This window comes from Meleagris gallopavo, chromosome 9 (genome assembly GCF_000146605.3).
Source record: "Meleagris gallopavo isolate NT-WF06-2002-E0010 breed Aviagen turkey brand Nicholas breeding stock chromosome 9, Turkey_5.1, whole genome shotgun sequence".
NCBI classification, from domain to species: Eukaryota; Metazoa; Chordata; class Aves; order Galliformes; family Phasianidae; genus Meleagris; species Meleagris gallopavo.
The window spans coordinates 16658862-16672044 of record NC_015019.2 but is presented as its reverse complement, the minus strand read 5'-3'; the positions used below and the strand labels follow the sequence as shown (position 1 = coordinate 16672044).

At 45.9% G+C, this 13183-nt stretch overlaps 1 protein-coding gene and 1 long non-coding RNA gene across 2 annotated transcripts in view; both read right to left on the bottom strand.

Moving 5' to 3' along the window:
• Positions 1-469, bottom strand: part of LOC104912217 (X-linked interleukin-1 receptor accessory protein-like 2) — a 262419-nt gene extending 261950 nt beyond the window's left edge. Inside the window, exon 1 of the mRNA XM_019618318.2 lies at positions 75-469. The gene's annotated coding sequence lies outside the window, so the exon portion shown is untranslated. The remainder of the gene's footprint in view (positions 1-74) is intronic.
• A 3680-nt stretch (positions 470-4149) lies between these two features.
• On the bottom strand, positions 4150-12799 carry LOC116216948. The gene is made up of 2 exons (XR_004160690.1): positions 12594-12799; positions 4150-4290 (listed from the first exon to the last, which is right to left on the bottom strand). It is a non-coding gene; the product is annotated as an uncharacterized LOC116216948 (long non-coding RNA).
• Between the last annotated feature and the right edge of the window lie 384 nt (positions 12800-13183).

The window sequence follows — 13183 nt, the reverse complement described above, 5'->3', positions numbered from 1 at the left end:
CGGGAAACCGCTCCTCTCTGCGCACAGGGCTGCGCCGTGCGTGCAGGGCTACGCTAGGAGACATCGTCTTTTACCTGTAACGCAAACAGCGGCGTTTTTAGGCGCTCCTCCGCCTGTAGCCATCCCCTTGGACTCGAGGAGGAGTTCGGGACGACGCACCCGCTGTGTGCGCTCTGGGAAGCGAGGCCCTTCCCACGCGCTGGGTGTCCTGAAGCACAACAAACGAGCAAAACTACGGCAGCGCAGATCGATAAAGCCGCCCTGACTCTGTGCCGGGACGCAGCTTTTCGCCGACGAGGATCTGGCGGGATGTGGGCGCTTCCCCCGGCTCGCACCTCTCCCGGCTCCTGCGCTGCTCCTGCTGGCACTGCAGCATCAAACTGTTCATCAATTTGCCTCCTCGAGTCGCTTTGTAGCTGAATTACGAGATGAAAAGCCTTGAAATAAAACATCCCACGGACTTTGAATTACACTTGTGTGGAGTTGTATTTCACAATATCATTGATTTGAGTGGAACAGATAAAGCAGTATCAGCAGCCATACTTCAGCCTTTATAGTAAGTCAAAAAAAGGTGATTATCATGCTACACTATGAGAACGTACACATTATTCATAAAAAACCCGCTTTGGCAGGGGGGTTGGTCTCGATGATCTCTAGAGGTCCCTTCCAACCCCTACAATTCTGTGGTTCTATATGCCACAGACCAATTCTGTACAAAGCCTATTTGTTCCCCTTGCTCTGGTCACACCTGATACACCATCACATAACGAGGCCCATCTGGCCTTCATCTGTGACATTATTTCCTTAGGGTGTGTTGGGACAGTGAAAGGATCCCAGCTGACGTTGCAGGTGCTCTGCGTGTTGCAGGCACAGAGAAAGAGCAGAGGAGAATGCAGCTGACAAACTGATAAAAGCGAGGGAGAGAAAGATTTCTCAGTCATCGCTGTCCATACCGGCAAGAGATGCCCATCGAGATGGATTAACACAGGTGGTATCAAGCAGTGAGTCTGGGTGAGCCAGGCACTCACTGCATCACCTCAAACCCCACTGTGCTCCCAACTGTCAGTTCATTAGATCTCTTCACTCCTTCCACTAAACCAAATTATCCTGTGATGTATTTCCAGGGTTTGGATCCAATGTCACAGAATTCAGAGGAAAAGACTCTTTCCCACAGACTTCAGTTAGCTTTGGAAGAGGCCCCAGACACACTTTCTTGATCTAATTTAATCACTGTATGCACGGACTCCCCCATCACACCAGTGGTTTAACTTCTGCTATTTAAAGCCAAACCACAGAGCTCACAATGAGAATCTTGTTTTCCAGAGCTGAAGAGCAGGGAGATTTGGGGATATTGCCCCCACAAAGCATCAGCAGGGTGAGCAGGAGACCCTCAGTCCTGCTGTGAGATTCTGCTTCTGCGTGATTTTGATGTTTCTTGCCTGAATAGGAAGATAACAGGGTGAGAGAATTTATGGCTGCACGAAGTCCCATTAATTGACTTTGTGTCTTCTGTCAGCACAGACTGCGGTCTGGTCTTTGGGAACTACAGCCATGCATGGTCAACCAGTGTGTTGCACACTGCTGCTCAGAACAGACCTTGCCACCGTGCAATGGCCACAGTCCAAGTTCACCCCTGCAAAAGCACCACCACCCTTCCCCAGCAATTCCCCAGCATTTGGGCAGTGACGCCAAGTGATGGGTGACCCCACTGCAGTCAAGCCACACAACCAGCCCTTCCAAGTGCAGATGACAGGGACAGACCCTTAGGGCACAGACACCCACCTGTGCCGCTGCCCAGGGCTGCTCTGCCAGCAGCATCCACGTGGCTGGAGCAGAGAGGAGGAAGCACTGCTGGGATGGATGTGAGATGCTGAGGCTGCAACAGCAGATCACATGAAGGAGCTCAGCACAGAGAGAGTTGGCAACACTGCCTTTCCCTGGGATAAAAGCCAAAGCCAAAGCAAGCCTGTTGTGAGAGGAACGAGGGGGGCATCAGCGGGTGGATGAGACCGGATGAAGGATTCAGTGCAGGAGGGTGTAAACAGACAAGGGGAGAACCCTGCCTGGCTGTGGCAACACGGTTCTGATCACTGCTTGTCAGGAGATATAAACAGGGCTGTGCTGTTACATTTCCAGTTCAGCTCTGCTGAGAGTGAGGTTTAATAGGGTGCCAATTCCCTGCGGTTGGAGGGACCAGCAGTAAAGTAACTGCTGCTGTCTGAAGTTGCGCACAGTACAAAGCAGCAGTAAGTGCTGCTTCAAAACTTCAAAAATCATTTTGCATCTGACATTCTTCCTGCGTTATTTCAAGAGAAAGATAACCAGAAGATAATCTTCCATGTTGTAATCATATTTGGTACCAATAATACTCACAAGTAATTAAGTATGGAATAGGATAACTTTCCTGCTTTTATGCTTGAAGGCTGAAGATGAGATTATACTTTGCATGTATGAGGAGTAACTGCTTTGTGTAAGTATATGGACTAGAAAATAAGAATTCCCTTCTCCAAAGAATAACATGACAGGTTTACAGCACAGGTAACATCTTCACGCAGCAGGCACTGCATGATGTAGTCAGAGCATACTGGTTATCCACCCGCCTCTCTTGACTGGCCAACAGCAGAAATAGAAGCACTGCCTGGGATTAATTAAAATCAGATAAAGCCTAACTTTGTCTTAATCCAGCCAGCAGCCAAGAAGCTTGTTAGTAGAACTGCTCAAATGGAGCTTCTTTTTTCATGTGCAGAAGAGTTTGTTGAGAGGGAGTGTAAAATCCACCAACAGACAGTGGAAATGCTTTCATTGCCCATCGGGAATTTCTCAGACAAGACAAAGACAAATGCCTCCTTTGTCTGTTTCACTTTCACTTTGCAGGGAGAACCAATAATCAATTAGGAAAAAGCGGGAGAGGAGTAGAAATAATTACCACGCGGTGACATGCAAACTCTCTTTGCAGCCCTCCAGGCTGGACGCAGCCCCACAAGCAATCAGTGAGCAGCAAGAACACCCTACAGCAGAGAGAAGCCATCCGTCAGCTCCCCGTTTTTCCTGCTGTCATCCCCTCCCAGCTGTGAGATAAAAACAGAGATAAAAAACAGAATGCAAGTTGTGCTCTTTCTAACCTCTTGTGGGACTTCGGGATGCTCATCAGCACTGCAGTCACTTGTATTCCACAGATCATTCTTCTTTGGCAGCATCTTATTGTAATTGCAGTTTGGCAAACTCATCTCGGAACAGCTCATTTGGTGCAAGCTTAGATTATATTTTAACTTCAACGATAAGAAATTACTGAGAAGATGATAAGCGCAGTTAGTTTTAGATGCCACAGCCAAGGAAAAAGAGGTAAGTTACCTACAACAATCTCATCATATTCTGTAACTTTTTCCTCGTAAAATGCAAATTCCTGCAAGTGGATGGTTTGAAAATCCTCGTTTAAAAAATAAAAAGGAAATAAAACCTAGAAATCAACAAGTACCAGTGTTGAGCTTTATGTTTTTCTATTACATATTTTCTTTCCCGTCTCCATTTTTTTTGCTGGTGCTTCTAGAAAAGAAGAAATTAATACTGCACTTTGTTTCCTTTTCTGTGTTTGCAGCAAACAAAAGTTTTAAATCGGGTCATAAAAATCTTCCCCTTTTGCAGTTCTGTTCTGCTCGGATTATCACATCTCAGGCCACAGAACAGAGCAAATCGTAACAATGAAGAGAAGGGGTATAACAAATGGACTGATGGCAAAAAAACAAATTACTTCTCTGGACGGAAGATCTGTATTTGGGGTAGCTTAGATTTAGTTGAACAATGGATTTTCCAGGTCAGTTGGCAAAAGGAAAAGAAAAATGTTTCAGATCAAAATGAAATGGAGTTTCAGAGCGGGGGAGGAATGTGGTGAAAATAACCATAATCAATGTCCAGCCTCGTTTCACGTCCTCATTCATGGGCAGAGAAATCTTACATCAAGCCTAACCACCTGCGTTGGACCATAAGGAAGCATCTCCTTCTCAAGTTGACCAGCACCATTACTGAAACGTAAAGTTCAAGGTTAAATGGTATATGGTGGTCTGAGTCTCTGATGCTTCCCAAAATGATAACTGGCCTTTAAATGAAGCCGGAGCACAGGAGTAGCAGCAAACAAAGAAAAACATGCCAAAGTCATTTTTCCATTCTTACCTTTAATACATGGCAATAAACACATTTGTGTTTATTATCAAGACATTTGTGTTCAAGCTTTTTCATCCTCTGTTTCATCCATGCAGCTATTCTAAGGGCACGAATTCCCCTCTCCCAGGACATCTGTGAAGAGAAGTATTTATGGATTCAAAGACTGCACGGTGGCTTTAGAACCAGCACTTTGGTGTGCTGTTTTGTTCCAATCTGCCTCAGCCAGTCCTGCCCTCCAAGCTGTCAGTGAGTTCATTTCCTCAAAAGCAATGAGTGTAACCAAAGACAAAAACACAAAACAAGTCAGTGAAACTGGAGCTAATGACTTCAAAACACCTCTGATTGCCAGCGCTTCTGGCTTGTGATAACGTGGTAATACTCTAAAATTGGCTTCAATTTCTCTAAGAAATGGCTCAGTGTATTTCAGACGTGAAGGTTTCCCACCTGTGCAGAAAATGCCAGTACTTGTAAATATCAAATGCAGTAGCACTGCACCCTGTGTTAATGGGAACAGAACATCCACGCTGACACCACTTGATTAATTCCTCTGTTGAGTATTAATATTCTGTGGCAGAAAGCAGGCGGAGGCCAAGTGCGGAGCAATGCCCGTGACACACAGGCACAGATGGCCGTGCTCTCCAGCCTCCACCTCCCTCTGACGGCCACGGGGCTGCTCCCATCAGACTGCTCGCAGCCACAGGCATCTTTCTTAGCTCCAAAACACAGAAGTCGCTATTTGGAAATCGCTGAACGGCAACAGTTGCCTGAGCTGAGCAGACATATGTCAGTTGTCCTGGAATTTAAGTAACCAGAGCTTTGGAGCATGCACATTGCAGGCAGCCTTAGCTCAAGCAGCAGAATCACGGCGCTGACTTCAGGCACCCCGTGTAATGTGAAGTAATACCCTCTGCAGTGCAAATTCCATGTCCCAAAACTTCCCGAGGAGGGAATGCATCCCAGGAGTCAGGAAAAGGGTGGAGAAACAGGGAGCTGGGGAACAACATGAGGAGGGGTCAAAGCAGTTGTCTAAAATGGTGGTAACAAATGTGACAAAAACACTGGAACGTGGAGCACAACGTGCATCCCGGGGAGAAATGCCAGTCAGCATCTCCTGCGGCCAGGAGAGGGGGAGCAGATGCATACTGGGTGTAAAAGTGGATGAAAAGCACAAGTGTTGGGAGGCTGCTGGTGGTCAGCATATCAGAGAGCCCTGGCCTCATTAGGAGCCCACTAATGAGGTGCCGCCCCAACACCCCACACCATGCAGCAAAGCCAGCAACACATCTCTGCAGGGCTGCAGCCATGGCCAGGCACGGAGCTCTGCAAACACTGCATCAAACATGAGAGTGTCTGAGGGCAGGTGGCAACAGGGGCAGGAAAAGGAAGCACCGTAATTTAGACATGCTGTGAGAAAGACTCCTTTTAAAGACTGCTGCAGCACCACATTCAATAGCAGCAGCCTGACTTAAAAGCAACAGACAGTTGATTGACAGCTTTCTGAAATATATTTCTAGTCCAATTTGCTTCCTAAATCCTTGCTTCAAATCCTTGGACAAGGTGCCCAAGAACAGCAGTGCCATGTCTGTTGGGAGTACCTCAGAGGTCACTGTCATTTCTCCATTTCTGAGAGAGGAACTGTGACAGGGTCGTGGTCTCTGCAGGGACTTGAGGGCACTGACTCTTGGCCTTCCCTGGAACCATCAGCACCAGGAGAAATATTGGAAATAACACAGCGCAGTGAAAAGGGAAGACGATGAGTAAGCAAACAGCAATGACGGTTCCACTGCACCCCTCCCACACCTTGCCATTCCTCTACCTTATTGTCACTGCAAATCCATCACTACTCAGACAGCCGAAGTAATCCTCTAAGGGCGGCAAACACGATATCTGAAGTTCCCAAAATTTTTCAGATCAAGGTTTATTAAAAGTAAAAATTGTAGAGTAAGAACGTTGCTGAATCAACGTTCCAGGCAGTCAATCAGATGTCTGAATTATGTCTCTGTCCTTAAAATATACACTAGATAACAGTTTTAAATGGCCCCTGTAAAAGCCACTGCGTGTGCCTTGACATTAAGTCTACAGGAAAGTACCTACCTTCAGGATTTTCCCCATTTATAGGTCTTTTATTCTGCTTCAAACTAATCAAAGTAGCTGCTCCTGGACGTAAAATGGAAAAAAAAGCCAATACATGATTTACTGCCAGCCTCCCAGCGAGCAAAAGGGCACACACCCATCACTGCAGGTAGGCAACTGCAAGAGGAAGAAGAATGATTCAGAGCAGCAAAGAGATGCAGGGTGTAGGCTGGGCAGGGAGCTGCAGAGATAGCTCATGGCTGCAGGTGTGTGCAAGGCCAGCCCCACACCAGAGGATTGCAATGAGACTACAGTGTATTCACATACAGAAGATGCCATTAGCTTTGAAGAACCACTTATTTATCCCTTTCAGCAAAGCGGTGGGCCCTGATCTCACAAAGCACACAGGTACGTGCTCAGCTGCCTCTGTTGGCAGATCAGACAGAGCGCTTGGTCCCAGCTCTGCCTGGGGGCACCAAGGTCTCCTACACAGGCAGGACCCCTCTTTACACCCAGACAGGATGGACTCTGAGCCCACAGTAAGGAAAAGCACCTCTGCTCATGGTCATCTCCACCCTGCACAGTTTTTATCTGCTGACAACAAGGCAGAATGCTGACAGAAGTTGGCAACAGTCAGGTCTATTAATTTCTAGTGCCTCACAGTAAGTTCACTTATTTTTTCCCACAGGAGTATGGGATGCAGATCCTCCTGCACTGGGATACATCTTGTTTCTGCTGCCATTGCTGCTCCTGCCATCACCACTCACACCACAGATGATAATAGGTAGTGCAAACGTTCCCTTCTTACCTTTCAAAGAGAACCTGCATTTTCTATATGTCCCTTGTGGACTGCTGCCCTTGGGGTTCTTTGTTCAGCCTGGCTGCAACAGAAGAGCTTCAAAAATCAGCACAGGTTTCCTGTGATTCTAAAGGTTTTACTTACAATTGCCCCAAGACTTTGACCAGAGCTCAACTTTCACTGATCAGTTCCCTTATGAGTTTCTCCACTTACCAGCTATTCTGCACACCTACAGCACAGCCTATTCCCTCTCCTTTCTTCCATTTTTGGGCAGGCTGAAAACAGTTTGCTTTTGCCTGTAACATGAAGATTTCTTCAATTTTACTGCTAAGTAGTTTAATTCCTGGCAGATTGTTGGCTAAGCCCAACAGCTGATCGCTTGTCCACTTCCAGTATGTGGTCACTGCAGAGCCAGGCCTCTTCTGAATGAAGTTGCCTTTGGGAACCACAGAGGTGCTTCGGCAAATACAGCACCTCTGGGCCTTACTGTGCTCTGTGGGGCAGGAGTAACTATTCTGTTAGCAGCTGCACCTCTGGCGTTTATGAGAGTGAAGATTCAAGCCACTGGGACAGCAATGAGAGAAGCAAGAAAAATGAAATCTGCCTATAGAAGAGCACCCAGAAGCCACAACAGGGCAGCTGTGAGCTCAGAGGATGGAACTGCTGAAGCACACTTTCACACTGCCCAGGAACAACGGTGCAGCTTCACATGCATTTGCTTTTCGGTCCATCCTCCTGCAGCAAGCCCAGAGGACAAGCTGGGAGGGCTGCAGATATGGGTCTGGCCCTGCCATGGAGACCTCCCCAAGGCTGGCAGCTCAGCCTCCTGAGAGAATGTAGCTTTGGCCCCATGCATGTCATCTCATGTTTTTCAGTAGGAAATTTAGCTTGCACATATTTAATTAATGGAAACAGGGATAAACAAGCAGATTGCTTACTTCAATTATGTGCACAGCGCCTGCAGGGTTACCATTTAAAAATCACAAAGAAAGTAAACACTCAAAATGGGTAGAAAGCTGCAAAGAGGAGTATACAATCTGCAGCTTACCTTGATGATGACTAACAACATCTCTGCACTGAGAATGAGGCTATACTTAGCAAATGAGTATAATTCAAAATTTTTCAGCCATCTGTAAATAACATTTACCTGGAGCAGCTTTACATAATTAAATGACTCCCTTATTAGTGTTGTATAGACCCATCTGCATAGAGAAAACAAAGGCGGGGAAGGAAAGAATCAGAAGCTCTCCATCATTTATTTAAATTTCTCCCAAAGGCAATTTCTCCAGAAATCCCCAAATTCCATGAAGTCAAGCATCTGCTTTCTTCACAGCATAACACACTGAAAGCAGCATTACCTGGACAAACAACCCTCTCTCTAAGCAGCTTAACAAGTTTGTGTAAGTGCTTGAGCTGCTGTAACGAGGCAAGAAAGTCACTCCATACCCTATTTAATAAGGTAAATAATGTCCATGTTAGGCTGAGTCCCTCTGCACTTTGCACTACCAGGTGGATTGGACACTTTTTCTGTGGGGTGGCTGTCATGGGTGACACAACTTCATGCAGCAAAAGGTTCAAAACCAGGAGAGTAAAGTGGTTTCCAGCATGGTGATTTTAATAATGAGATGCCAACCCAAGTCCTTTGATTTGAGCCATATTTAGTCAGAACGGTAGCAAGAATTATGACCAAAATTCTTTGTTCAGCTACATTTGAAAATTAAAATGGCCAACAGTAGCAGCACACTGCCTGCTGGTCCTCTGTGTAAAACAGCTGACTGCAAAACAAACACTGGGTCATTTCTGCTTCCTTCTTCGCTCAATAGATGCTTAGCTCAGAGCTAAGCAGGACTGGATGCCACACTGGGCAATTCTGATTCCTCATTTATTTTCCTGAGCACTTGTGGGAATATTTTCCCCTTACAAAAGGAAGAAGGAAAAAAAAAAAAAAAAAAACCCACAGTAAATTTCTGTTCAGAGGTCTCTGTGGGACTGAAGAAGTCTCACTGGCCAAAATTTAGTTGTAAAATACTCCACTAACATAGCTGTATTTTCCCACTCAGCATAAGCTGTAAGAATCAAGTTCTTGACTGGTTTACACGTGCACTTCAGTGATTGAATCAGAAGACCCCAGAGGTACAAGATTCAGTTTTATTGGACCTGCCCAAACCCTCTCTGAGAAATCAAGCTTTCTGTTGCACCACGTGCCCAAGCATTCCTATGATGCTGTGCAGCGATTTGTGACCGCTGCCTCAAATTTCATCGTATTAATGGATGAAGCTAAATGAACTGCTGCCTTACAGATTATTTGCATGTAACACAGAGGTGTTACACGACTGGAAATAATTCAGTACCAAACACTGCAGGAGCCAAATTCACCAGATGTGCCAATGGTTCTGACACCCACTACAAAACACATCCCAGAAGAGAGGAATAAGATTTATGCAACATTCAGTCAGGGTGTACAGCCCTTCTTAAACACTAGCTGCTGCTTTAGCAACAGAACAGGTATGGGACCAGAGACTTCTGAACTGTGAGCAGCTCACACCAAGCTGGAGACGTCAGTGACCCCTGAGAGCACCAGGTTCCTGCCTGTAGTTGCTTACCGCACAGGGCAGCCAGCTGTCCAGAAGGTCTCACTCTGTCCAGAAGGTCTCACCATATTACTGAACACATGAAAATCATCATCTAAAGGGACTTACAGCTGAAACAGCGGTTTTTTTTCCTGCCTAAATGAATACTATCTATTGAACAGAGCCAGCACTAACGTAACTGAGACCAGAATCTGGTCCCGGGTTTATAGGAGCTGATGCAAACCACATCAAGTAACTCGACCTACTTTAGTTCATTAACATGAAATTCATCTCTGCTTTGCCAGGTTAGCACTAACGCTATCCAGTTCTTCCAGCTCCAGAGCCGCAGGTACCTCTCAGTGCTGTCAGATAACTAGATCATATGCATGACTGAAATCCCCACAGATAAGATCAAGCGTGCAAAAGAGATGTAATCGACTTTAGAACGAAGTTAGATTTGCAGTCATTATCCTACTTCCACTAATTTCTACAGATAAAAAACATCATGCATTAAATACTGCCATCACTTTTGTTCTGGTGATGAGAATCTTCTAGCAAGTCCTAGAAAGCAAAAAACAAACATCAAGTGCAATGACTATCATAAAAGCAAAAGAACTCCTAGTGCAGTACATTTGCTTTCAAAGATTTTCCAATCAGCTCCTTTCCAACAGAGGCAAGGGTGAACTTTGGCAACTCCAGCATGCGAGCAGAACTGAAGGAAAGGCAGCTCCTGGGTTTTTTTTTGCCTCAGGAATCAACATTTCATCATCTATATCCCAAATACAAACAACCAAATACACTCTCCATTAGATGGGAGCTATCTCCTCTGACAAAAAGAGTAGGACAACTTCTACATCATTGGAAGACTGTGAGCTTGCTTTCTCAAACTAGCTGATTCCAAGGAAAAACCTGGAAACAAAATATTTAGAATCCAGTCTTTCTGAACCTACACAGCAATTTCAGTCTTATCAACTTTTACCCTGCTTAGCACCTCTTCTTCCCATGTGTACAAAGACAAACACTTTGGAAAGCTAGATGTGCTGCTTGGCGTAACCTTCACTTTATGTTCTATAAGGTTTTTTGAAGGAAGTTGCTTGCTTCTGCACCTGAAGCAAAGCTTCCTCTTTTCTTTCTCCTAACCTTGCTTTTAAATTTACTGAATGGATTTAAATAATGCACCATGTAAAATCCTGACCACTTCTGTATCTCTGTGCACCTCGTAACAACACAGGATCTTGTAGAAGCAAGGTCTACAAGGTTAAGTTTTGCACAGAGTATAAAAAGAATCCATTTGTCCACTTCAAGTTTGTTGCCTGTGAGTTTCATTCTGCATCCCTTTAGCATGCTGAAAATACACAGTGAGGAATAACCCCACTAACCCTCCCTGTGCTGTTCATTATTACACATCCTTCTGTCATAGCCCCGTTCATTAGCCTGCTCTAAGAATTAAGTGGGGTTTATCTTGCTTAATACTGTCTCAAATGACAGTCCCCCTCTGTTTGTAATTATTTCAGCTGACCCTTCTGGTCCCTTTCACTCTCTGCTCTAGACTTATTTAAAAGATGATTTTGCAACTATTTCTTCAGCTACAAAGAAGCATCAATAAGAGGGTCTGAAACTGCAACATGGCTTGCAGGGAGGCTCCTGTGTTATTAATATTTATTTCATGCTGGTGTCTAGAGGCATCAGCTGAGCCAGAGCCCTGTGTAATAAGCTGCACAGCCATGTAGTACATGACAGTCCTGGCTCAGAGGACTGCATCATGAAGGCTGCAGGGATCTCAGGCAGGGAGAATTCATACTGCAAGTCTACTTGTCTAATGCAAACTCATTGCCTTTCAACTTCCCAGCAGACACAGCCTCTGTTCAGTGAGAGCGTGCTGCATGTTTGATAATGAGAGCACTTACATTTCATCCCCAACGAAGGGAAGTGGTCCCTGCTGTCCCACATAACCTTTACAGCAAAGCTGCAAACAAACCCTTCATGACACCTACACGTGGTCAAAAACAGCACTAGGCCATCACATTCCAAACCATGATGGCACTGACAACAGCAAGGGACAGAAAAGCTTGGGGCTTCTGAGACAAACCTGCCTGCTGAGTGGACACGGAGAAGACACTGACCCCAAACTCACATGTAGCAGTCACTTTAAAGTCTGAAGCATTTCAGAGACCAAAATCACTTCAACCCAGGCCCTGGGGAGAATGCATTAGGCATTACACAGCCTGCTTCCAGAGAGCGCCAGTGTTGCTGATGTAGTGAGGGAGAAAGCATTTCAGGGGCATCAAGCAGATAAATAAAATGCCTTTGAAAGAGGACAAAGTCACCTAAAATGCCTTGAACACAACCCCGCAGTCCTCATTCCGCTGCTTTCTGTTCACACTAGCAGTGTACAAGTGCCAGGACAAGCTATGCCCATACCTAGGCTCAGCACTTTCCTCTCACCCAGCAGACAGCTGCTGCTCTGCATTTCTCCAGCCACCTCCTCCAAAACGAGCCCTTTGCCCCGTACCGCAGGGGCTGCTTCCTGCTCAGCTTTCTGCCCTAAGCCAGAGCCTGCAAGCACCCCTGGAAGTACACAGACATGTTCACTTCCTTACATTTCTCTGCTGGCAGCAGTTTGCTGTGAAATGATCCTGTTACCACAGGAAAACAGGATGCTTGCTTATGGGCATGAAGGTGGCTCTGCACAGCTCTGATCACTGTGTATGTGACCCTTCCAGCAGGGTAAACAGCAAGGTGCAGAAGAGCACCTGGAAGAGAACAGCTTCAGCAGCGAGCACTCAGTCCCACAGGCTCATTCACCCTTAGAGTACACACAGGTGAACATAAAAGCAGCCAGAGCCAATGAGCAAAAAGAGCAGTCAAGGAGCTCCTTGAGGAGGTGTTGCAGGACGGCAGACAGTCTTCGACTGCTTTTCTCTGATAAAGAGCTAATACTGGAACTGTCACTTACCCAAGTTGCAAGCAAGAACATTTTTACTAGTACCCACCTTTGGTTCTGCTGTTGATTTCGAGAAACAAAATGGGGGCCCAATGACCATCCAGGCATCATCATAGCAGAGGGCTCAGAGGATGGAGCACTGACTTCCAGCTCAGACAGGAGGGCAGAGGACCCAGGCAGGATGGCTCAGTAATACCTCCTGGTGAAAAACTTCAGTGACTCTGAAAAGTTATCAGAAAAAGTGAGCTCTCATAGAAGTTGCAACCACAATTGTTTCATTGGCCTGTTACTCTTTAGATACCAACAAGAGGAAGAAACCCCAATGCTAAAATTGCTCAGAGCAGTTCTGAAGGCTCCAGCCAAGCTGCTCAGGCTCTCAGTGTGGTTCACTACACTAAACCTGCAAGCACTGCTACCGTGTTCCAAATCCCTTCTGCTCCCCCAGGGTCTCTGCAGAAACAGCTGTGCTGAGGCAGAACCACCACAAGCTCAGATCTAACACCTGATTTCCTTCAAAAAGAAAAGGTTTTTATCTCCCTTGCTATATAGGTCAGCTATCCACAACAACACCACCCAAGTTTACACATTCCTCTTCATCCCCTTCTAATTCTCTTTGTGATTTTGGGCAGGTCAGTCTCC